This window comes from Pseudopipra pipra, chromosome 5 (genome assembly GCF_036250125.1).
Source record: "Pseudopipra pipra isolate bDixPip1 chromosome 5, bDixPip1.hap1, whole genome shotgun sequence".
Lineage (NCBI taxonomy): Eukaryota > Metazoa > Chordata > Aves > Passeriformes > Pipridae > Pseudopipra > Pseudopipra pipra.
The window spans coordinates 7,000,963-7,026,857 of record NC_087553.1 but is presented as its reverse complement, the minus strand read 5'-3'; the positions used below and the strand labels follow the sequence as shown (position 1 = coordinate 7,026,857).

Below are 25,895 nucleotides of genomic sequence, written 5' to 3'. Positions count from 1 at the left end.
CTTTTAGTAACTCTGACCCTTGTTGTGTTCCCTCCTAGATGTATGTACAGATTTAGTGTAATGGTTGTGTCTTAACCACAGAATTACCTCTCCACAATAAAAATTGTGTCAACTTTTCTTCAACCTTATTTCTTTTCTTCTTGGCAATATCTAATTCCCTTACAATAAATTTTTTGTTCATGTAAAAAATATTTGGGTTTTTTCCCCAACAACAAAGAAATCCCAAACTTTGGGATTTGGGTAAAGCCTAAAGTGTGAATTTAAAGCCAGCTTTAATTTATCAGCATGTCCATGTGTGCATAATCCATTCTGGTATAAAAGTGTCTGGATTTGAGTTTAACATAAATTATTTTCCAAATAACAGCGACTAAGCCAGAATTAGTTGTTTGTTGGCAGTTACATGAATGAAGTCTGGTTTCTTATCACTTGTCTCCTTTGCCTGTACTCCTTCCTTGAGCTTCACTCCCTTTCATTCTGCTGCACCTCAGCTTCCTCCTCCTGTCCTTCGCTCACCTCCCTGCCCTGTGAGCACCTTAACAGTGTTTTATCTCTTTCCCATGTTCTCTGACTTCCTAAATGTGCTTTAGCTATTTGAGAGCTCTGCTTATGCACAGTTTAAAAGCTACTGAGACAGACACTACCCTGAGTGTCCTTTTCCACCAGTTATCATGAAACTCATAGGAACTTGGTGTTTTTCAGAATTTTGCACCACTACCGGATTTGCTTGAAATGAACCTGAGTATTTAGAAATTAGTGGGAGGGATTAGAGGCAATGTGATCCTGAAAAATTTTTTCCTCAACACAACAGGCTAGAAAGGTGCAGTGGGAGTGCATAGGGGGTTCTGCAAGGTACAGCAATAATCATAAAATTATAGAATTATGGAATAGTTTGGGTTGGAAGGGACCCTAAAGATTATCTAACTCCAACTCCCCTGCCATAGGCAGGGGCACCTTCCACTAGCCCAGGTTGCTCAGAGCCCCATCCAACCTGGCCTTGGACACTTCCGGGGATGGGGCAGCCACAGCTTCTCTGGGCAACCTGTGCCAGGGCCTCACTTCCCTCACAGGGAAAAATTTCACTCTAATATCCAATCTAACCCTACTCTCTGTCAATTTGTGGCCATTCCTCCTTTTCCTGTCACTCCTGCCCTTGGAAATAGTCCCTCTCCATCCTTCCTGCAGGCTCTCTTCAGGTACTGCAAGGCCACAAACAGATCACCTCAAAACCTTCTCTTCTCCAGGCTGAACAATCCCAATTCTAGAGCAATAACTATATGGCTAAAGAATATTTCTGTTCCAAGAAATATTTTCATGTTTATTTCGTGATCATACCTATTTTTAACCACTATTTAGGAGCAACTGGGAGTTAGTCCAGACTGTCTCTGTGTTGGGAAATTCTGGAAGACCAGCCACCTCTTGATTCTTGTTTTTGTTTTGTTTTCTGATGGTTACTTACACCCAAATAATTTGAAGATAGCTTTCTCTTTTAGTTCATAAGTAAGGTCAATTTGTTGTCCTGTTTAAGGACATTGCATCAAGGGAAGCAGCCATTCACAGCCTAAACTTGTGATCTTCAGTGCTGACAGCCCAGTGTGTACAGTTGTCTTGTTTACTGCCTCTGTAAATCCAGTAAATTCAAAGGTTTTAGTGGGGCCCTGGTACTGGAAAAGAAATGTATTTGTCTGACATCCTGATCAGTACAGCTCTTTCAGAGGGATCAGCAGTCCATGAGAGTTCATAATTGTGCTGTTGGAGAAGACTGGGACCAAAGCTTTCAGGCCCTTTCACCCGCAGCAAGTAGGAACTTGCACTAGCTCATAGCTTTAAGTGAGTAAATTCCTTTTATCACCAGGCTGTAGAAGGGTGTGCATCTGAAAAATGCAGCCCTTCTCACTGGGCATGGGGATGTGATTTTTTTCCCAAAAGAAAAGGTACTACCCAGTGTATCATATTATAGTGTGAAATCTTTTCATAGGACTTCATCTGTCGAATTCCAGCTGAGTTTCCCATATAATTGGGTGAGAGCCTTCAAGTCATGGGCTGAAGATACCAGTTGACAGACAGCTAATGCTCATCACAGCAAAATTCCTATATTCTTTTAAAAAAAATTGGATTACCTTTACCATGTGTTTTTAAATCCCCAAGTATTGACTCATTAGGATATGTATTTTCATGTCGAACTCTTGCATTACAAATATTTTGGGGTGAGAATCTCTCAGGCAGTGGTCTGCCAATGTCACATCCACACAGATTAACTCACATCCAAACCAGTTTGAGTGAATGCTTCAAGGAAGATTTCTTGAGCTGTAATTAGTAATGCATTGCTAGAACCCAAGTACTGCATATTTAAACACCCTTCCATTGGCTCTTATTAGTAATGCATTGCTAAAACCCAGCTTAGCCTTCTGTCATTCATTCACTTGTTTATTCATTCATTCATTCATTCTTGTTTCTTTTATTTTCGGGGTAGGTTGATTTCTTTACACTTTTCCATTTCTACACTCAGCTCTTGAGATTCACTGAGATGAACAGAAAGTTTTTGAGGTATTTCAGCTGGATCAGACTTCACCTTTCATGAATCAGGTGCAAAGCTCTGTTCAGCCTCCATCTCTAAAACTCCACAGTATAAATTTTGTGCACTCATTGATACAACCCACCTTGTTTTCTAGATATAAAAATGCTTTTTATGTTGACCTATGTAGTTCCAGGTTATAGGTGATGCGTCTCCTAAAAAAAATAAATATTAATAACTACAGTTTGAGGAACAGAAACATTTCTTCAAGAAAAAGAATTGCCTATCAAGATCATTTTGCCAGTGTTTAGTGTCCCTTTTTGGTTTGCTTTCCATATTCACTCCTTTAAGTTCATGCACTTCTGAAGGAATTCTGGACTTTGAGCTGAGAGTAGTTATTGTAAATCCGTAAAAATAAGTATCTGTATGGAGACTTCTTGAAAGTGGAGTGTGTTGGAGAGGGTGTGACAAACCCATTTCATATATTTAGCAGTACAGCCTGACATTTAAGCAGTACATACACAGCCAAGCAAGGAATAAGGTGATCAGGGTCATCACTTCAGAGAGGCTTCAAAAGGGACACGTGACAGAGCCATTGCCCTTCTCCAAAAGGAGGGCCTGGAGATCTTTGGGGGTGCAGGAGTCTTTGCTGGCAAACAGCTGGAAGGAGCCCAAAGCAGAGGGAAGGGAGGGGGAAGGGTTGCCAAAACAGGCTCCAAAGTGTCTTGCTCTGACTCTGACCAAGTGCTTACAACAAACTCTCCAGGAATGAGTTCCAGCTCAAAAAAAGCAGTCACTCCGCGGAGGTTATTTGGCACGTCTGCCTGAATAACAAACACACTGGGGTGGTGGCAGGGGTGTCATAATTCACTTAAAACTAGTTCTGAAAGCTGAAGTTCACCCCTGACAGAGACCCGGCCATGGGCTCTTTCACCAAATTGATCATACGGCCTGTTTTTCCAAGAGTTTTCCCTGAGCCCAGCCTCCTTCCTAGTCTTCTAGCAGAGGGAGTTTCAAACAGAAGGAAAAAGGGGAATTCATTGAATATATTAATATTTTTGACATATTCATTCAGTTCTCCACACCTTAATGTTCCGCATTGATCCAGTGATATCTGGGCCATGTGTGGTGGTGCCAGCAGTATCCAAATTTGTGCAAATACCCAAGAAACACGGCTTGTTATGCATAGTTTGGCAGTTCCGTGTAGATAGCCTGCCAAAAGCAGACAGGAGCCTTATCAGAAGGAGACAGGAAATTCTCAAGCAAATTTGGGAGTTGACTTTTGAGATAGGAGTGTTGACAGGCACAGATCCCTCTGTCTGGCAATTATCAATTCTTCTCCCTTGTAACTACAGAGCAAATCCAAGTGCCTTCAGATTCTGCCTGGGCAGGAGGTGTATTCAAGCCCTGGCTCTCCAGAGCCATTCTAGTTATGCAGTGCTGGTTCTGACCTTGATCCAAAAGTGCAAGGGTCACACTTCCATGCTCCAGAAATCTCACAGCACCTTTTGTTTCTCATGGAATATTTCCACCCAATATGGCAGAACTTTCTAAGCATATCTGACAAAGCTGCAACATTGTCAAAAGAAAATATAAATTCAACACTAGATTGCATTTAATCTGGGTCTAAAGCACTGTTTAGGAAGTAGGAGAGGTGCTGCTGCAAGTCAGAAGGCTGTTTTTCCTGTCAGGTGCCTGTGATTTTTTTTCTGTTTCTCACCCATTCATCCCTTGGCTCTTCCAAATGCTTACATAGCTGTGGTCAGCTCCAGCCATGAGGATACTGTCTTTGTGTTAGTACCTTGTGTGATTGCTTCATCACCAGACAATGCATTCAGACAGCAGTAGGAGTAAGATCAGACACAAGGTGAATGACAGTTTTTCTTGAAGTGGAAAACTTCCTTGATTTTCTGTTAAATTATTCTGTCCCTATTGGCAGTTTGCTATTTCCACAGACTTGGCTCATAAATATTGGATGTCTGCCTAGCTGGGAAATTGCATTTCCATTTTCAACACCTGCTATGTGCTAGACTTCTACTAGAGGGCTTGTTGGCTTTCTGCAAGGATGGGATACTTACAGTTCCTATTGTTACCTGTGACTGTGGGTAAAACATCGTCCTCATCCCAGTTTTTCCTTTCCAACAAGTTTGTTTCAGTTTTCTATGAATTTTGAAGTATTTGTGAGATTCTTACTGGATTTTTTCTGTTCTTACAATGGAACTACTTAACCATAATTCATGCAGGCATAAAAGATTCCGAGCTCTTCCTTATAAACCCAGACTATGATATTCTTGGCTGATATCCCCCTCCATACACAGCCTTTCACAGCATGTTTGCTAATGGCTGTTTAGGAAGATGCAAGTGTTTGCATTTCATGGCACTGTACGTATAGAGGCTGCAGAGAAGTCAGCAGATCTACTGAGGTGTCACGTAAACAGAGGACCTTTTTGATAATTGTAATTATACGTGGTTGCATACAATTATCCAAGGAAGTTGTGAAACCATCGTTACATGTTTTGTTCACCAGTTCTCAATAACTGTTTTAGTAAGACAGAGAGATACAGGGCCAAATGCATTCCCTCTCAGGCTGGCAAACCTGGATTTCTGCCCATACACAGTGTGGGTTCAGAATCAGCGTGATATTCCATGTTTTTCTTACACAGTGATACATAAATAAGTAAAGGAAAAAAAAATTTAGGAAATCCAGCAAACTTAATCTGGTAGTTTTGGGAGTTAGACCTTTTTTTTTTTTTTTTTTTTTTTTAGACTCTGTTAGCTTTTGCTTTCCAGTGAGTTTACAAAGGTAATGAATTGAGAAATAGACATTCATACATAACTTGAAATAACATATCATAGTATTTCTGTGCAAGTTCTGTCATCTGTTAACCATAAATTTGCAAACACGTTCTTGTGCATGAGACACAACTCTCTCTCCTCTTGCAGCAGCCCTAGAGCTCTCAGAGAGTAAAAGATCCAGTTAAGAAAATCCCACAGGGTCATAAATGGAAATGAAGAGATCACCATCCTCTTGCTCAAAGACTCTTTCTGTGAATAAATATCTGTTCATCTATCCTGTTCTTGGTCCCCTCCTGTGAAGAAAACTAAATGTTTTCTAAGAAACTTATTGTTAGAAGGACATCCTGTGCCTGCCTGATCCTTCAGCCAAGCAGTTCTCCTCTTGCTTCACTGTCGCATTAGGAGGGACAAAAATCTGTACCAGCAGCTTGAGCTAATTATCAGCAAGGGAAACCCACATGGCAAGATCTGGAAAGCATGAACTATGACTTTTCTCATGTGAAATACATTGTTAATGCCACATACCTTGGAAAAGTAAAGCAAGGGGTTGTTTGTTGCAACATCACTGGGATTCCTTCTCGTAGCCAGTCAGGAAAAAAGTTCATGTTTTTGAATGTCTTAAGAACTATATGAGATGCCTGAAACATCCATGCAAAGTTTGTTCTAATTTATCAAAGGCCCTTCTAGAGCAGTGTGTCTTATTGGAGACTCTGCAGAATTCCTTTGGGAATACTGAATGGAAAGAAACACCAGTGGGTGAGCACCTGAGTAAAGCCCTTATCTATCTTGGGACAGTTACAAGGCAAATGGTCTTTACTCCACTGGTTTCTGTGTTGAGAGGTATCAGGAAATATCTACACTTATTTTCATGCACTTTTTTGGCTCATATCTTAATTTTTTCCTCATGAAACAATCACTTAGAAAGAGAGGTATAAGTAAGGTCTCACTCTGTAACCAAGTTGTATCAGTAGGTGGATTTGGATGGAAAATTAACACAAGTTTGCTGAACAGGTTGTTTATATGATCTCTTAGTCTCAAATACATCATTTGGCTTGATCCTCAGGTGTGCAGTCGAGGTTCTTCTCCATTTCTTAATCACAGAATCGTAGAATGGTTTGGGTTGGAAGGGACCTGAAAGATCATCTCGTTCCAACCCCCTGCCATGGGCAGGGACACCTTCCACTAGACCAGGTTTGCTCAGAGCCCCATCCAACCTGGCCTTCAACACTTCCAGGGAGGGGCATCCACAGTTTCTCTGGGACCTGTGCCAGGGCCTCACCACCCTCACAGGGAAGAATTTTTCCTAATATCCAATCTAAACCTGCTCTTGCTAGTTCTAGCACCAGCAGCACTGTGCAAAGCCTCACCTGCTACTTCTCACAGATGCATCATGTAGGCAAGACTCCTCTTCCATATGGTACAACCATGGAAAATAGAAGCACAGAGTTAAAATGACTGATGAGCACAGTGGCAGGAGATTTCTGTGCTTAATGGATTTGTTGCTATAGCCTTCAAGTATGGGTTTAGCTTACAGCTGGCGGAAGAATAAAGATGAAAATGCAATTTCCTGCCTCTCAGACTGAGTGAAATACACCTGGGAATGAACAGGACTAAGGAACACAATCATCTGGAGTCCCTGAAATGGAGGCTGGGTGGCACATAAGTTTTGCTGTCTCGCTTTTCATAGAAGCACAATTTATCTGCTGTGTTCTTTCCTCCGGCCTATGCTAAAGGTTATCACTGTCCTAGATTTTATGCACATTTACACATTAATCAGCAGAGATATGGCACAGAACTTTTCCTTGAAACCTCTACATATTTGCTGTCTTGCATGACATATGTATATATCATTAGTGGATGTTGATAAGAACAAACGAGAGGGAAATATTTAACAGACGCAAACAAGCACTATACTTAGCTTATGATTTATAAGTTTAAAATGGAGTCCAAATGCTAGTGGTGGGAGCCTTGCAAACTGCATATGCAGTGTTATGTTCTGAATCAGCACTTAAAAATGAAAAATTAAACATTAACTCCACTTACTTTGGTTACAATGAATATCTTCTGTGCTTTATGAATTACCGAGTCCAGCTTACATTCCAAACTAGAAGTAAAAAGTAAAAAACCCAAACACCTACAAGAAAACTCTTCTCTCCACTTTACAAGACTTCTTGAGTCAGAGACCAACATGTGCTTATGCCATCATAGTGTAGTCTGAATAAGACAGGACAAAACAAAGCATTGCAGAGTACACGAAAGCAAATTAATTCACTGGGAAAGCCCTTTGCAGGTCAATCCTGGAAGGCAGGGAAACTGATCTCCATACTCAGCACTCTGCAAAACAATCACCCAGCAGCATTTCAGAATGTCAAGTCAAGTGATGTCTGCAGGAGATAGAACCAATGGAAAAACTTTCAGTGTTAGATCATCCCCTATGACAGCTGAAAATGGGGGGTTTAATACAGAATAGCAGTGAAGGGAAGGAAAGGAGAGTTTTTATATAAAAGGAAATCATAAACGGAGAGAACATTCCTTCAGAAAAAACCCAAAAAGTAGTATTTTTTTTTTGCCCATTCTGAAAGCAAAGATATTAGTACCCCATAGACCAATCCAGACGAAGTTAGTGGAGAGAATCCTAAATACTTTGGTGGACTTAAGAGTTACACTGAACTTCTTGGACAGGCTAGTGGAATGTGGGTAGGAGGGATCCAGTCCTGTCCATCTCAATCCAGAAATAACAAAAACAGTTCAATACAAACCTATAAGTCATGACCTGCTTGTCCCATGGAAAAAAATAGGTAGGCTTTTGTGGTGATGGCACTTTTCTTCCTCTCTCCCCTTCACAATGACTCTAAACTGAAAAGAGGCACAAAGCAAGGTAATAGTGTTGAGGCAGATAGAAATCAAGAACGAGCTATTCTGGCTGGTGAAGTTATGGTGCTCAGGGAGACATGAAGCGTTGCTGAGATGGAGTGTTTACAGAAAAGGATCCCACAGCTCATATTTGTATTATGTATTTATAAATTCCTGGAACTCAATTTTATAGGGTTTTTGATTAATGGCTGTGCTGCAGTTCAGCTCCAAGCCGATTGAACTTACTGTACTGGAACTGAGAAAGACATGCACAAGCCAAATATGAACACTACTACTGGGCTGTGATTTAGAGGTGGTTTGCCGCTCAAAGGCATTGCTGTGGAGGCTCTGCTTATTGTACATGTAGAGATCAAAGATAAAGGAGGGCCTCTCAGCAGCCTTCTTAAAATCAGAGTCAGACATATGTTTGTCTCAGATACCTCCACGGCAGAAGAGCTGAAGAATAACGAAAAATGCTGCGATTTCTCCAACACTTTTACAGTAAAGTAGGTGCAGTGCTTGTTGATGCATGGATTCTCCTAATTAAGTATTTATGTCACTTCAATCACAGTATCTTCCAGGAGCATGGCCAAATGCTCCACTTTCTTATGCTGGTGTTGTGTGCCAAGTGTTCCCACACTGTGGTATTTGACATTAGCGCTGTTTCTCCCACACTTCAAGGAAGACATCTGTGGTTATGGCTGGCAAATGCCAACTTAATTGTTGATTATCATAATAATATAGTCAAAGCAGTCTCATTCTGCTGAGGTGGGAGTCACTTCATTAAATACAGTCCTTATGGCTATTACGATTTGTGAGGAGAAACTTGACGCCTCTGATCTACTGGTGTGCCAGCTGGAGCCAAATGAAGGCAACATAAAAAAATGAAAACAAAAAACCTGGATGAGAAATCTGAAGATTTGCCTATGCTGAGAGAAACTTCTACAGTCCACAACTTGGGTTGTGGCCTCCCCAGACAGTGTAGCTTTCAACTGTAAGATGGAATCACTTTAGGAGGTGAAATCTGTGTTTGATCCCAGGGCTGGAATGCGAGAACAGGATCCCTGGAGTATTTCATCCACCCTCTTACAATCACTTCTAGTGAAAAATGAAATGGAGCATTAATAATCATTGTTGATAGTACAAATCTTTAAAAAACATGAGGAACATTTGTACTCCATTTGAAAACCTAGGAGTTAAGGCAACCAAATCTGTTTTACCTCACTTCTTTCTGAGTATAGCATAAAACTGAAGCTCCATGTCTCTTCTTCCATGCACGTCCATGCACCACGAGAAGGAGCCCACCCCCTGCTACATACAGAGTAAATCCTGAAAAATTGAATTTGCAGGTAAAACTCAATACTGAAAAATTGTTTCTAAGAAAGAGTTTCTCCTTTAGTGGTTTGACTTTGTGTTTATAAAAACAAGAAACAGTTGCAATGATGCTGGCTTATTAAATAGCCCTAGACTCCTAAAAAAATGAAGAGGTATAGAGTTGCTGAAATTCATTTAATTACACTTTTGCAGCATAATGGGCTTAACATGAAGACAAGCCTTAGTCTGTTTTTAATGAAAATGTTACTAGTTTTTATGAATGCTTCCCTTTGGATGAATTTCTTTTATTGTTAAGTATAAATATTATACATAGGTAGTTAGCATGACCTATTTATGGTAGAATTGCATCACTTTTTCTGCTTTATCTGTGTCGAGTTTCTTCAGTGCTCATCCTCAATTTACTTTATTTATGCTTAGCTCTTCTTATTTGCTTTGAGCTTTACAGGACATAGTGGCTGTGTTTCCTTCCTCAGGGCATTTTGAAAGATGATTTGTTTGGAGTGACTCGTGTGTTCTTTTTAAAGAAAACTTTCATTTGTGCCTGTTGAGGTCCTTGTTCCCAGATGGTTCAAATATAAAGCAGCTTTTTTCTTGCTGTGCCACACTGTGATGGCTTAGTCACAATTAATATCTGTCAGGCAAACGAGACCCTGATTTGTTATTTCAGAAGTCCCTGCTGTAAGATTTGAGGGTGCAAAGTGGGTCAGCCATCAGTCAGACATTGCAGCAGACGGTCCAGCTCAAACAGGAGTGACAGACAGTCATAAAGTTGCCATTTTAATGGGACAATACTGTGGAAAAAAAACACATTCTGAGCACGTTAAGTCTTGGGAAAAAAAAGTGATGCTTTAAAAAGGAAGGGCAAAGACATCAGGAGTGTGTTCATACATATATAGGCAGCCAAGATTTGAATTCATACACGTTGCCAGGCTTTTCAGGCCTCCAAAGTAGAAATTATGTCAGGTAATGTATTTGAAAGTACCAAAAGTTAGAGCTTAGCCTAAGGATGCAGAGGACCATTCACACTGGATAGTTAATATTCCTAAACTGGTAATCCATGCCATCCTGGATGTAGTCATGCCTGGCAGCATTAGAGACCGAAAGGTGGAGGAGACATGAGTGATCTCACTCTTCAACTCCCAGAACTTGCGTCCCTTGGACACAGTGCTGACATGAATGATGTAAAGAGATTACAGCCCCCACTGTTTGGTATCACTGTGGGTATAGTGTGTTTAGAGGATAAATTCTGGTCTCCAGCATGTTGACATATTGTAGTACTGAAAATATGAAGGATTAGGGAATACCAGAGGGATTGTGTATTTTCATCCTGACTCATTAAGTAATTCTGAGTAAGTGTCCCCAAAGGTTTCCCCAGTGTTTCTCACAGCTTTATCAGTCCCATTCCATGTCTCCAAAAGGAGACAGGCAGACTCCCACTAATTTCTTTTGGAGCTGGATTGGTCCTGAAACATGTTGTATAGGGTATACACAGCTGTTTGCTCAGAAGCCCAAAAAATAGCAAAAAACAGTTGACAAAGTGCATGGATGGCCCTTAGCTGGAATTCTTTTTTTATACATTGTGTTCATTTTATTTTTCATGTTTCTGGCTGTCAGATTATAAATCAATGATCAACAAAAAAGTCATAAAAGATGGAGAAAAACACAGGATCACAGTCTCTAATTATGTCATGTAACCTGCATGAAAGAAAAACAAGGAAAGTCTGCCCTTGGGATCAGTGAAACTATGACCACTTAACACTTCAGACTTCTAATTCACTTCACTGTGTCCATTTTTTAGGGTGATAAATTGGGGGTTTTTTTCCACTAACATAATTTATCAACTAGAAACCACTTTCATGCTTTCTGTTATCAATTTAGTGTGAAAACTGGAGGAGAGGACTTAATGAAAAATATTGCAGTGATTCCACACATTAACCAAGAAACGAATTTTTTTGCAGAACAAACTTATCAGCCAAAGGTAGTTCTGCTCGAACTTCATGTGCTAAATCTGTTGTTGATACAGTTTATCTGTGTAGGGAATATAATGCTGGATTCTATTTTTTATCAATTCCACATTCCAGGAAAGCTGTGTCTTTGACAGACGACATAACAGCAGGACTTGTCCAGACGGTGGACGCAAAGCATAGAGCACTATCTCAGTAATACTCCTCAAATATCTATACTGCTTAAAAAGGTTGAGCCATTTTTCAAAGGCCATCAGAGGATGGGGGCTTTAAAGTTATTTTCACTTCCCAGAGTGTTTGTTCTGAGACCTGTAAAAGCACCAAAGCACTTCTGGCAACTGAAAGAGATTGATTCTACGTGGCCTTCCAAAAATCGAATAATAATCTGTGATCCAAAGTTAGTGCCTAGATAAATCTTATTAGCAAGAGCAGTATCATCATCAGTATCAAAAATAAGCCCAAATATATGAAGACCAGGCTGGATGGGGCTCTGAGCAACCTGATCTGGTGGAAGGTGTCCCTGCCCATAGCACGGGGTTTGGGACTAAGTGATCTTTAAGCTCCCTTCCACCCCAGGCCATTCTATGATTCTGTGATTCTATGATCTACTGCACCATCAGCAGAAAACACTGTTAAGTATCCTTCTGGAGGTGAGGAGTGAGTGGGTCCACACCTTTCTCAAGCCCTGTTCAGACTACCCACAGATGACGTGATCACTGTGTACATCAATCACAAGTCTACCAGGTCTGTGTCTATCAGTATAATTTACAGCTACATTCATGTAAACCTTTGCTACAGATACCCTGCAGATAGGAAAAGAGTGGCAAGCAATAGCCTAGTTTCCCTGTAGTCTTTATTTTTAGTTATCGTGACACAGATGAGTGAAATGCAGAGTTGAAACAAATATCTAAATATATTTTTGTCCATATATGAATATATCCTGAGAACCTTGGGCACAGAGTTATCTTCATCTCCCACAATGGCTCCCACAACAAATACAGTCTGTCAGCTTTTACACTGTACTCAACTGTGTCATGGAGAGAAATTTAATTACTATCATGCCCATTTCCTAGGTAGAAAAGTATCTTTAGAAAGCTGCATTCTTCTTTTACTTCAGAACCACTAAATGCATCCTAGTTACAAAACAAACAAACAAAACCTTCAACTGTGCTACTGAATCAACTTCAGCAAATACACTTCAGACTAAAACTAACATGTTTTGTCTTTACTGGTATAACATGTAGCAGCTACATGTTCATCAGTAACACTGGAGTAAAAAAAATCAAATTAATTTTAGCAGCGTAAACAAGTCCTTAATGTCTTTCCCAAACTTACAAGGGCAATTCCCATGGGAGTTAGGGACTGAACACAGGTTAGTGAATTTAACCGCTGGACGCTCAGAATCCCAGAGTATGCTGAGTTGGAAGGGACTCACAAAGACCATTGAGTCCAGCTCCTGGCCGAGCACAGGACCATCCCCAAGAGTCACACCACGTGCCTGGGAGTATTGTCCGAACGCTTCTTGAACTGTGTCGGGTTTGGTGCTGTGACTGCTTTCTGACTAGATGAGCACTGAGAAGAAATCCTGCAAAACTTCCTGGAACCATCAGCTTTCATTTGGCCTCAGCAGGACTTGCAGTCGGGAGCAGTTGGAATGCCACAAACACGATGCTGAAGCCTAGTTCTGATGAGACCATGGATGTTTGTCACATTTTTATAAAACCATATAAAAAACCCAATTTTAAATTTATTGTCCATTATTCAGTTAGTTATGGTAGATTTTTAATTGCTGTTACAATAACATCTGGAGGCCTTCGTAAGGATCCACTGCCCCAAAAGCATTCAAGATGCAACTTTCCTGCCTTCTGGTGGATGAGACCCCGCAGACTTCATCATGCAAGGGGAGAGGAAGTGGGGACATGCTTCTGGCATCTGGGGCTGGCAGGCAACCAGGATGCTCTGGGATTGTCCAATGGGCACATATCCAGTCGGGAGAAGGGCCATCAGCATGAGGCTGCAGCTGAAAATAAAATCTTCTCCTACTTTCACACACAACCCCAAGAGGTGGAACGGTTCAGCTGCAACATGACGTTCCTCCTGCTCCGTGACCTCAGTTAATCCAGCGGGCAGGTTCACAGGGCAGGAGAGAGGGAACAGCAGTGTTTGGGAAGGACAGGAGGTTTGGGAGTGGTGGGAACCTCATGCTTAGTGCCCAAGATCTGACAGCACTCACGTACAGCCATGAGGGAAGACGTTAGTCTCCCTCCAAAATCGGAATCCAACAGAATCCAACAGAAGAGATTTAACACACAGCTTAAGAAAACAAGGCAGGGGAGGGGAGAGGCTGACAGGAGAAGGGGGTATATTTATGTATGTACTCCATTCACAGATATGCCCCCAGGCAGTCTATACCAGCAAACACAGCAGTAAGCTGTACTTGTAAATATATATATTTTTGCTTACTCAAACTGTAAACAGTGATGACAGCTGGGAGAAGAGCAAAGATGGGTAGGAGGGAGGAGAGGAGATTTTTATTTTTTTTTTTAATTTATTATGAAGAAATACATTTGCCAATCTCAGAACTGGTGAAAAAGTGCACTGGCACCAAACCAAAAAACAGCTCCTGCGTGACACATGCTGACAATCAAGATTTGTTGGGTTTTTTTTCACTGAATGATATAATTTCACAAAGCAGTGGAATATTTTCAGTTAAGGGCCAGATCCTCACAGGGATGCAAACCACTTGTCAGTGACGTTAAACCGCAGAAAATATAACCTTCAAGGCAAAATTCAGATGCCTGTATTGTCAGACAAAATAGACTTCCAAGGCTTTTACATACTTGTCCCTCAGATCCTTTGGACAATATTGTAAGATCTTGTGATTCCGCTGTAATGACATTATCCTTCAGGTCAAGGATTGACTGCATTGACTTGCAGCAACCAGATGAGATTCTCACTTTGCAATAAACGCACCATGCAGCCCAGCCTTCCCAAATTCATGAAATGGTTTTGAATCAGAAAACTCTAATAAATTAAATTCAAACTCTGTGGAAGGAAAGCCTGTTCACTTCAAACAATTAAACAACTTGTACTTCTAAACCTATTTTTTTTGTATATTTCTTTTAAAGTTCAAGTCAAGCAAGCTGTTTTGATCTGTTGAATTGAACCCAAAATATTTTCAGATGGTCAACTTGGAAACTTTTTGATATTGACTCATGTTTTTCCTTGGCAAATTCATAACTTTTAACTCTCTGACACTCTCTCAGCTTTTGAGATCACTCTTCTCCATAATAAATAGTACTTCAAATCCCAATTAGTTTCTTTGTACCCGAAACAAGTTCCAGTGATTTAAAGCATTTTTGACTCTTTGCAATTCCTAAATTTAGCTTTAAGAAATGCCACTTTGTTTGTTTGTTCTATGTTAAATGTTGTTTCTTTCTCTACATACAATTGTAGTCAATATAGGTTCCTACACTCTCTTCATCAGTAGAGTACGTGACTGCACTTTGATTTGGTGGGATTTTTAAAATTTTCTTCATTTTGAAAGAATGTTCCACTCTTCTTTACACTAAAAAAAGACTGTTCAGCGAAGTAAACTTTTTTTCTGAGCTTAAACAGGCTGACAGAATTCTGCAGTCTACTCAGAAAAGTCAGCATTGTGGCAGACATTTCTCCTGAGTGTGAATAGAGGATTTCTCATCCTTTCATGAAGGGCTTTGTCTTAAATATCCTATAGAAACAAATCAAGATAATGATAAAGGACAGAAATACCTGAGAAGATATTTGTGCAGGTTCTGGTTATAACATAATTCAAGCTGAAACAAAAGTGATAAATCAAAGCACAGATTCAGTTCCAAGGATACTGAGTTCAAAACTGAGATCTTGACACAAACTTTAGCTTCTCAATCTTTATTTATGCCTGAGAGCCAATTTGTACTCAAATCAAAGACATGCACTATTCCTGAACACTACGGAAGTGGTGCATCACGAATGATGTTTGAGGGGATGTCAGACTGCTGTTCTCTCAGAACCAGAAAAATTCCAAGTAGCTAAGATCCTAACACCAATTTCTTCTGTACTCCTCAACACCATCTGAACTTTGCAGGGCTCTAAGTGACTATAAACCAGTGTAAGAATTGGACTAGAAGTGGAAACTTCAGTTGTTGCCTGCTAATTTGCTCAATTTTCTGCTTTCAAAGCCTGTCCTCCTTTGCCTACCTGAGTTAAAGCTTTCAGGAGCTTCTCTGGAGTAAGAATGTACCTGCCTAACAGCAGGGGAGCAGGGGCCTAGGTTTTGCAGCTCCTATCCTTTCTTCTGGAAGCTGTTCTGCAGACATGGCAGAGAGGAATATTTCCTGCTGTTGCTCAGGACTACTGGTAAAGTAGACACCAGGAGGAACTGGGGGTGCGGCAGAGAGAGTGAAATAACAGCTCTGTGCAACAGAGACCCAGAGGCTACAATGGTAAAGGGGCAAAACCCAGAAGTGATCTCCATGTCTTAGCTCTTCTCACCCAGTTTCCAGCAATTTCTGTAATATGTGAGGCTTATTTGGTGATAAATTCTATGTGTCTGCTCCTCAGTTCCTCCTAATAAACTTTTAGCTTGGCCATTGTTGAGAGAGGATCTTAAGGTGCTTGACTTTTTTAAAAGTCATGGAAACAGAAGGACAGAGAGAAAAGGTGGGAGTGCTGTGTTAGTGCTCTCACTGAGACAAGTCCAGCCAAGAGAGCAAATCCTGGAGACACTGGTAGCAGACAATCCCTGCAGCATAGGAATTTAAGAACATCCCAACTGCTGCAGGAGTTTCGGTTGCGGTTTGACTTTTTAGGAAACCAAAGAATCCAACCACAAGACACTACGTTACAGCAAAACAATTTGGTACTGCTCAAGGAAGTGTTCTGCTGCAGGAATCAGCAGGTCCAAACCCAGAAGCTTCTCTGGCCATTGCTTACTTTGGCTCATTTCGGTCCAATGCTGGCACACCATGGGCCTCCTGCAGGCCTTGGCAGGTCAGCTCGTCTCTTTGTCAGACAGATTTGCACCTGGAAAACAGGAATAATTGGAGAAGAGTTCAGTTTGATGGGAATATCATGAAAGTACACACTATGGAGATACCAAATCACAAGTTTTCTAAAGCTGAGGAGAACAGAAGGGGTTGTCTGGAGCCATGATTCCGCCTGTCGCCCCTGCCAACAAAGCTCTCTAATGGGATGACAGCACATGACAAGAAAAGGGATTTAACTACCAACAGAGCCATGCCCTTTCCCAAGAATAAACTGTACAACACAGGGCCTTTGCAGCAGCACATCTGTGTCCATGCTGTACAGGTAGACAGCAATGTTCATTTTAAAACACGTGTAGGTCTGGCCTGGGCCTACAGTGTATTTGCTGGCTTGATTCCATCAGGAAACAGCCACCAGAGGCAAAATCATGTATAGATGGGGCTATTTTCCACCAGCAAAGCACACTGGAGAAGGGAAAATCCGTTTTTGCCTGGAGGGATTTAGAGAGCCTTCTGCCCATATAGTTGTGTCAAAGGCAAGAAGAAAGAATTGTTAAGGTTGCAAAAGACCTAAGATCATTGAGTCCAACTGGTAACTCAGTTCTACTGTGTTCACCACTAACCTGTGTCCTCAAGTGCCATATCCACATGTTTTTTGGACACTTCCAGGGATGGTGACTCCACTACTTTCCTGTACAATCTGTTCCAATGCTTTACAATCCTTTCCATGAAGAAATTTTTCCTAACAGTGCAGTCCCTGACTGATCCTGGTATAAAACAGTGTGGTTTTAATACAGGCTCAGTTAAAATTTGAACTGGTGCAACTTTTCTATGTGATCCATTCTAAAACAATTTGTTTGATCTTTTTTCCTACCAGTAGAACAAACACAAGCTAAACTGATAGCAAGCAGATTAACTCACTGAAAAGACATTTTGTCAGGGTTATATTTTTGGATATTTGAAGAATGTGAATATTGGGAGAACAGAATCAGAAAGAGAGGGGGCCCTTCTTTTCTCATATGTGCTTGGTTTGCACAAGTTTCATTTTATCAGCTGCACTGGAGCTTCCTCCAGTCTAAACTAGTGTTAGAGAAAGAGGTGAGGCACAGGGAACAAGAGTGAGAATTTTGGAATCAGTGAACTGAACAATCTGAACAATTTTTAGTGCATACATTTCTTACATAGAAGACTAATGAGAAAACATAAAGAAAAAAAAGCTTGTGAAGATGCTAAATGCAATTTATTCCAAGAAATCAGATCAAAAGAAGCATTTGAGCAGGAAAAAATTTGCTTTGTATGGAAAGCATAAAAAAATACTTGGGAAGCCACTGTTAGCAAAACCAAATCCTCTTTGGCATCTACTCCAGAGAATTGTAACCAGGAAAAAAGAAGATAATAAGCTTCTGTGTTGCATTACTCTAAAAATTCACTTGAATGAAAGCAAGTAGTATAATAATGAACTGAGTCAGGAAGCACTGTTCAATTAGAGGTAGAGTTTAAGGGAGTTTATAATAGCAACACTTACCAAAGAACAACTTGGTTGGGCTTATTGTTATGGAAAGGGGGAAAAAAAAAGTTGTGGTGAGTTGAATGACATTTATAACATAGGAGGGTCTGATCAAACTGGTCCAGATTAGTCTTCCACAGCAGTAAGACCTTAAAATTGGGTCAGGGGGAGGAAAGGAGAATTGTGTCTAAACTGTTTCATACAAAGGCTGTGTGACATATGGAACATGTTACCCTAAAGGGTAACTAAAGCAAGGAGTATGAATGTTTTCAAGAAAGAAAATGACAGGGAACTCCATAAGGAAATTTCTAACCATGGAAGCTTCAAATACAATTCTTATTTATTTATGTATTTGTTTAGGGGAGTCAGCCACTATCTGTGTTCTGAAGAGAAATAATGATAAACATTCTTCATTCTTCTTTTAACCTTTCTGTGCTGTTTGTAGAGTTTAGTTTCTTCTGTTTTTATTTGGCTGCAATTTTGCCTTCCCAGAATACAAAGGACAGGAGCTAATAACATTTTAAAGGTTATTTTTTTCTAATGTTCAACATGTAATGTTTTAAAATCTTCTTTCTTTATATTCTCTTTTGCTTTCACTAGGAGTTCTATAAGACTTCTCCCGTACAAAATGGGCATTTTACCTTTTTTTTACCTGTCTGGAAAAAATTCATGTCCTGGAAATGTTCTCATGGTTTAGTCTGTCTTGAATTAGACACCAGAAGGCAATCACCAGAACAAGACATGGGGCAATAAGGTCACTTTGAAGCCTTCTCTTCTCCAGGCTAAACAATCCCAGTTCCCTCAGTCTTTCCTCACAGCAGAGCTGTCCCATCCCTCTGATCATCTTGATGGACTCCTCCAAAAGATCAATGTCCTTCCTGTCCTGTTAATCCAGAACTTTTATTTCAAATCTCTAACCTAATATCTTATTTTAGTATTAAAATTTCTCTTCAGTTAGAGACAAATAAAGGACAATTCAGAGATCATATATTGTCTTTATTCTGTGCATAAAACTCTATTTTTCACTGCCAGGTTAGGAAGAATGCAGGAAAATTACTATATGTTTTTGTGCAGTGATACTTGCATTTTAAGGCATTTCTTTCATTAGAATGCAGACAAACCAGTCCCCTTTCTTGCAGTAATGCTATTTTTTTTCCTTTCACATAGCTGTAGACCACGTGAACCAGCAAAACAGACCACTTCAAGCTTTACAGTGGAGGTTCAGCATTTTTCCCAAATTTAAGGAGAAGGAAAGAATTTGGAGAAATGCTGATCTTAGGTTTAACTTGTTGATAGAGCATAGAAAAGAGGAAAAGAAAATAAGTTGGGTTTACTACCATGTTCAGAATTTTCTACATGCTTTCTAAGTACTTTTGTCTGAGATCTGTCATGGAAGGTCTCTCAAACACAAAGTCACATTTTCTCCAGGTAAATCTGAAGTAGCACCACTCAAGTCTATAGAGTTATTTTAAGTCTGTATGAACAACTTTTAATCAGAAGACACACCATTGTTTCTTAAATTCCTCCAGTTTATTTGGAATTATGTTGATGGTGAGCATTAACACCGGACCCATTCCCTATTGGATTTCCTCAGAACAACTTACCAGGACTGATTTTAGCTTAGTAGAAAACCGAGCCAGCTCGGACTCAATGCCAGATTATGACCTCAGTTACATGCAACTCAGTCCACAGTCGCCTGCTTTCTGCGTGACCAAGAGCAGAATTTGGCCTCGAGCTTTGATTTTTGAGAGTTGCATACACACAACTGTCTCCAAGCATAATACCATTTAATAGTTTAAAACAGGAATAAATGTTCCCAGTAACTTTCCTTAATTTCTAGCAGTCCACAAATATGTGTCTTATCTTTTCTAGATAACTCTAGCAAATTATTTTGCTTGTAAATATGATTTCTGCACATGCACTCAAGTTCTACAGTCCAAATGGTCTGAATCCCCCAGGCTTGACCTGCCAGGTTCTATTCTGCTATCCATTCACCTATATCCTAATCAAAGCTATACTGAAAGTCTGAAATCACAAACGGTACCCGCCTTATGTGTGCTGACAAGAAAGAGATCTTCATGACACTCTCAAGGAAGAAGTTTCTAAGGATTGAAGTGTTTCTAACCCAGAGATGCTGGTTTAGGGTGAGATGATGGGAGCACAGGTCAGAAAAGACGCATATGTGAGGGGGTTTGTTTTTTCCTGGGAGGGCACAGGAGATATTTCCTGAATATGTGTAAGCTTCCCATCAGAGCCAGCCACAGGAAAAGTTACCTACCCTTGAAAAAGCCCTTTACTCCTGCATGTAGCTCAGTAAAGCTCTTTGCGTTCCCACCGTCAGAAAGGCCTGAGAACTTTCTATCCCCTTTACATGCAGTTATCCCAAGATGTTGACTGACCTCTCACCTTGAGTAAAGAGTTTCCCCATATGTTTGCCTCCCCAAAGTTCCTAAGGATGTGATTGCTTTGTTTTGTTTGTGCAATGGGCTCCTTTCCATATTTTCTAGCAACAGACTGAGAGCAGGTTAGGAAGAGGCTGGTCTTTCACAGGTTTCGGGATACATGTTCCCTCGTTTTCCAGCACTGGTAACATCCTGTCTCATTTTGACATGGGTCTTTACTTGGGAATCTATACTGAATGCACTTGCTGGGTTAAAGTCACCACAGGTTGCCAGTGCTGGCATTCAGACAGGAATATAAGAGAGAGGAAGGGAGGGAATGAGGAAGGAGTGTCCCTCCCTCTCCCCCAGCTTTGCTCCCAGGACTGTTAAAGTTAATACAACTCTGCCTGTAGCAAGAGGAGCAGGGACTGCTCACCCAATACTCCCTGCTGAGAGGAAGTGGGTGGAGAGGGGATGCTGAGATGACAGAAGTGCAGAGAGCCCAGGCTTCACCCCACTCCGCTTCCTCGCTAGCCAAAGGAGCTGGCTGGGAGCATGGGAGAGAAAACTGCTCCATGAAGAAAAAAAATAAAAAAAAAATAAGGATGAAGTAATTGACTTTTGTAGCAGAGCAAAGGGAGTGCATGTGGTGGTGGAGGGAAGATAGGGAGGAACTGTGACTGACTCACAATATATTCTGTGCTCTGCTCCTGGGGAGATGCAGCTGTGCATCTCCCCTCGTATAGGCTACACTGTAAAGTTACACCATCGTCCAAAGTAAGCATTCCTAATTCTCCTACTTCCTGAAGCACAACAGTCTTTGGCTCCTTTTTAATCAGGGATTTCTACTGTGCAAATTGAAGTCTAGGACCAGGCTTTTCCTAAGTGCAGAATTAAAAATCCCTCCCCTGATTGTTTTGTTGGTTCCTGGGGAAAACTACTGAACTGTTACAGCCGATTTACATTGGCCTGATCCTTTTTTAAAGCTCATTCCAAGTTATTCTTAATTCCTCAAGGCACCTGAGATCTTCTGCATGAGCCAGCCGTGGACACCTTTGGCAATGTTTTCCACATCCTTTTTCCTCCCTTTGCTTGCTTCCCAGTCACTTTTGACTTTGTTAGAGTAAGGACTGTTTCCTTACCACTTCAATAGGAAGAAATATTGCATGGAATTACTTTTGGGTTTGGCTAGCTGACTCAGTGGACTTTGGTTGAGGCCAGCAGAGTTTGGGGAAGAACCTGAAGGAAGAGGTTAGTCCAGGGTGTAGAACTAACCACAGCCTACACCTCAAGAGAGGAAGGTCTGAATGCCCACTCTCCAACTGTCTTCTCACATGACCTTGGCCTCCAGTGATCTGGGAAAAGTCACACAACCTGCCTGGGCTTTAGTTTCTAAACTGTAAAACAACAGCAAAAGCACTTGGTCAACAAAGCCACTCTTAGTTATGAAGAAAAGCTGCCGTGCCTGCAGCAAGGCTGCCAGCAGCCTCTTCTTACCCTCTGTTAGCAAGGGGGTTGAACTAGGTGATCTTTAAGGCCCCTTCTTACCCAAATCATTCTATGACTCTGTGATTCTATGAATTTTGTGGTGGTTAGATGTCAATAGGATTTTTTCATGACATGAACTAAGTGTGCATACAAGAGGTGAACAAAAGTCTATTAAAAAAATTAGTTTCCATTCCTTGTTCTCATACCCTGAAAGTTACTTTAATCCTGACCTTCTATAATATTTTTTCATGACCAAAATTTCTTTAGTAAGAAGAAATTTTCTAAAAAGACATACTAATTACTGACTGTATGAGGAGAGGCAAGGCCAGCTGCTGTGCGTCTCATTTGCCTCCCTCACATGCCCAGTTAAAACCTTGCTTTTCTATGAAATATCTGGAGATCATATGCTTGGTGAGAGAAAACATGTGTTAAAGCATTCCCAGTTCTAAAATTCCCCTTTCAAAGATTTTTGGCAAGGGGGAGGGGGAAGGCATTGTGTATCAACAGCAAAATGGCATCTAGATTAAAAGATAAGGATAAAGCAAAACCCAAGGCAGTTTTCAGATGAGCTTTGGACCTGGCAGAGGGGCAGAGCTTGCATTAGCACAACAGGAGGACACAGAGATCATTCTTTGACTTCAGAAATGCTTGTAGAGACCCTAATTTGTCTGCAAATTAGCAGATTTTGGATGCAATTTAGCAAAGCATTCAACCATGAGCCGAATGTGTGAGCAATCTACATTGCATCAGGGCAACACACAAATTTAAAAATCATACACTGCTAGCCTGAGACCAGAATAATCTCTCCACCCCTTGAGCATTAACCCCTATATATAGTCAAACTCACAGCAAAGTGTTAACTGAGAGTTAAAATTGGAAAACTTCCATGTCTCGAGGAGAACTGCATACTGGAAATTTTATCCACATGCACATTGATGAACTAGGGGACTCACAAGCAAAGTTCCACTTCAGGCAGATTTTTACAAGCAAAAAAAATGCAGAGCAGCCCGATTTACCAGAACAGTCTTTACCCTCAGGACAGGCCTACATGTAAACAATTTGCTATAAAGTAATACCAATTAGTAGAATGACTTTTTTCTCTAAATGGGCAATGGCTTTTTGAAAGATTCAGACACAATGTGAAAAAACACAAGCCTTTCATGAGCACACATTGTATTCATGAGCTCTTCTTCACAGGAAGGATTCGGGGGTCTCACTGTGCAGCTGGGAGCAGTTCTGGGAGAGCCCTCATGATTTCACAGTATAAAAGTGAGAAGGGTTTTTGGTAGAGGTGATCTCTCCTCTTAGCCAGATTACTTAGCTGGTCAGAATAGAAAAGCTTTTACTTATACAAGCTCTTTTGGAAGTCTTATATCTTTTGCAAGGAAGCACACTTTTCCCTTTTTCCCTCCAAAGCACTAACCTGTATTTTATCAGAAATACAAGGCTCCCGTTTCTCTGAGAATAACTTTAAAAACCTAATTTTAAGTTGGTTGTGAGCAAGCTACTGCACCTGTGCAAATGGCACAGAAAAGATACTAATTATACAAAGCTATTCTAATTGCTCACGTGGTCCTGATGCAAACAATGCAGTTGCATGTTGCATGTATGATAAAATAAGGATCAAACATCAACTGTGTGTGTTCACATTGTCATTCCCCCACACCCCTCACTGTGCAAAAGCTTTGTCCAATTCGTGCTGAATTCAGTGAGTTCCTGTTGGTGGTTTTAAGGTACATGGATCAGGCCTGGGGTCCTTTGCTAGAGAACGCTGCATCAGATACTTTGCACCTGCAAGCCTAACAAGAATTTTTTATTTGGAGGTTCGTGAACCTTTGAGGAACAGGGAACATTCAGAAAGCAGACTTTGATTCACGAAGTGGCCGTGGATGTATTTGTGTGGCTTCAGAGAAACCCAGAGTCATGGGCTTTTGAAAAGCAAACACAGGTGCAGTTTTGGATGAAATGAAGTGTATCTTCCCCACCAAGCCTCTTGTGTCACAGCTTGTCTCAGTCCCAGTCCCATGGAGCACGCGTGGCATGAGGAGGCACAGCAAGGCTCACACAGAGTCAGTGACTGGGACAAACTCTCGAGGAGCAAAGCTGTTCCTCCTGAGCAAATAGTGCCTAAAAAATCTGACTGGGCCTTGTAAGAGCTGGTGCTGCTCTCACACCATACCCTCTGTCCTGGGTACTGGTGAGGCCACACCTCAAATCCTGTGTCCAGTTCTGGGCCTTCGCTGCAGGAAGGGCATTGAGAGGCTGGAGCATGTCCAGAGAAGGGCAATGGAGTTGGGGAAGGGTCTGGAGCACAAGTCCTGTGAGGAGCAGCTGAGGGAGTTGGGGATGCTCAGCCTGGAGAAAAGGAGGCTCAGGGGAGATCTTATTGCTCTTTACAACTCCCTGACAGGAGATTGCAGCCAGGTGGGGGTCAGGCTCTGCTCCCAGGGAACAAGCAACAGGACAAGAGGAAATGGCCTCAAATTGAGTAGGAGAGGTTCAGGTTGGACATGAGGAAGAATTTCTTCACTGAAAGGGTGGTCAGGCATTGGCAGGGGCTGCCCAGGGAGGTGTTGGAGTCCCCATCTCTGGAGGTTTTCAAGAAGCAACTGGATGAGGCACTCAGTGATCTGGTTTAGTTGACAAGGTGGTGATCAGTCAGGGCTGGACTCGATGATCTTAGTGATCTTTTCCAACCTTAATGATTCTGTGATTCCATACTTTCAATGCAAACATTTGTATTCAAGGGTCACAGCAGAGATGTCCGAAAACCAAATAAATCCTTTTTTTTCCTTGGTCTTAGGTTAACTTCAGGATCTATTTTAATTCTAACTGAACAAAAGCTTATTTCATTTCTAACTAGCATTCCCTATTACAGTATTTCTGTTTCCTCATGGGGGGGAGTCCTGTCTGTACCCATAAACTGGGATTAGGTATGCAAGATTTTTCACCATGAGACTAACATTTTTGAAGTTGGACTCCTTGCTTTTTTCTCTTCGCTTGCTTGATTTCACTGTTTTCTCTACTTCATAAATAAAAACAGAAATGGAAGGTATTAAAAAAGATGGAAGAGGAAGTTTTCAGCTTCTGAACGAAAACAAAAGAGAAAGCTTTTGCTCTCCATGCAAAATCTTGCAAAATAATGATATATTGAAATTGAAAGTTTAAGTTGTCCCTTTGAGATTCCTAATATCAGAAAAACTAACAAATAGCAGTTTAAAACTCTCTTTTTAATTTCTTTCTGTAACTTTTTTTTCCAAAAAAATGAATTGGCCAGTGGGAATGTAAATGCAAAAACATTCCAGATCATCCTACATCACAGGGTCTCCAGGAGGCTGGCCTTTCATAGCCTAAGGAGAGGGACAAAATTCTAATCATCTGAGAGATGTTTCCCTTTCTCCTCCTGCTTCCTAAACAGACAAAACCCACCTCTGGCATTTATAAATAGAACAGTGAGAATAATCTGTTATAAGGCCAGGCTCGAACCCCTCAGAATTGTGGGGAGGTGAAAGAAGTGAGTTTCGTCTGGGAGACTGCTCTCAACTTTAATTATGGAAAACTTAAGCCCTCAATGGCCTGATTTTAATACAAAACAATTAATCAGCCGTGGTTGAGCCAAAGTAGGTACAGGTTGACTTGAAAGGTTAATGGATCTTCAAACTGTTTCAAAAAAAGACTTAGATGGAGTTTCAGAGCTGAGACGAAACATGAAACCAGGCCTCTTTGGTGTGGCTTTGGGTTTGTTACAAACATCTTGCAGAGCTGGAAAACTGCTTTTGATGATCAGCCTAACTTCCCTTTCCTTAGCTTAATCCCAGTTTTCCTGATTGCACTCTTTTGCCCCACCCCAAAGTGAATGTTCTCTTTCACCAATGCTCATGCTTTCCAGATCTTTACTCTGGGTTTTTTTCTCATGGCCTTTCTGTCAGCTCATAGCAAAGCCTTGCACCTTCAAGGCAATTTCCTCAGAGGTCAGTTTTCTAACCCTTTCAGTCATTTTTGCTGTTCTTTCCCGATTTTCTTTTCATATGACAATACCTTCCACCTTTCAAGCAG

At 41.0% G+C, this 25,895-nt stretch overlaps 1 protein-coding gene and 1 long non-coding RNA gene across 3 annotated transcripts in view; one reads left to right on the top strand and one right to left on the bottom strand.

The window, feature by feature from the left end:
* The window catches only part of NTF3 (neurotrophin 3), a 60,557-nt gene that overhangs the window by 17,254 nt on the left and 17,408 nt on the right, over nucleotides 1-25,895 (top strand). The window lies entirely within an intron of this gene.
* The window catches only part of LOC135414041 (uncharacterized), a 40,524-nt gene continuing 26,924 nt past the window's right edge, over nucleotides 12,296-25,895 (bottom strand). For both annotated transcript variants that reach the window (XR_010430547.1, XR_010430546.1), the window contains one exon: nucleotides 12,296-16,503. This is a non-coding gene — a long non-coding RNA (uncharacterized LOC135414041). The remainder of the gene's footprint in view (nucleotides 16,504-25,895) is intronic.